We start from the raw sequence: 510 nt of genomic DNA on the forward strand, positions 1-510 counted from the left end.
AGCCGATAATCCAAGATGTTTAAAATTATGCATCTACTATCCAGCACTGGAATTGATAGTGCGATCAGGATCATTTCTCCTCGAATGTGTTTTAGACGCAGATGATAGCAGACCTGGCAAACCAGTCGAGTCTTTAGACGATCAACTTCAAAAATTGATTCTAATAAAACCAGGCGATGAAATGAAACTAAATATCCAGGGTATCTAAAAAGGAGCTTCTACTATTCAATTCTGAAATATATGGGCAGATATCTGAGCCATGGCTTTTTAAATCAATTTTAGAAGAGAATGCTCTAAACATGGCGCTAGACGAAAAATTTTTTGTATTCAAAAATTCGTCTTGATGAAAGTGAGGAATCAAATCGATTCAAATTTACAGAGTTTTCAAAACTAAGATTCTGCTATCCATGTATAGCGCCAGCATTTCGATGTCTGTCTTATTTTTTGCTGATTTGAGGTTTAGAAGACGATGGCGCAAAAATGGCAAGAGCACAAGAATCTCTGCAAACT

Source organism: Dendroctonus ponderosae, unplaced genomic scaffold (assembly GCF_020466585.1).
Source record: "Dendroctonus ponderosae isolate FM_Combo_2020 unplaced genomic scaffold, Dpon_F_20191213v2 Dpon_F_20191213_2, whole genome shotgun sequence".
NCBI lineage: Eukaryota > Metazoa > Arthropoda > Insecta > Coleoptera > Curculionidae > Dendroctonus > Dendroctonus ponderosae.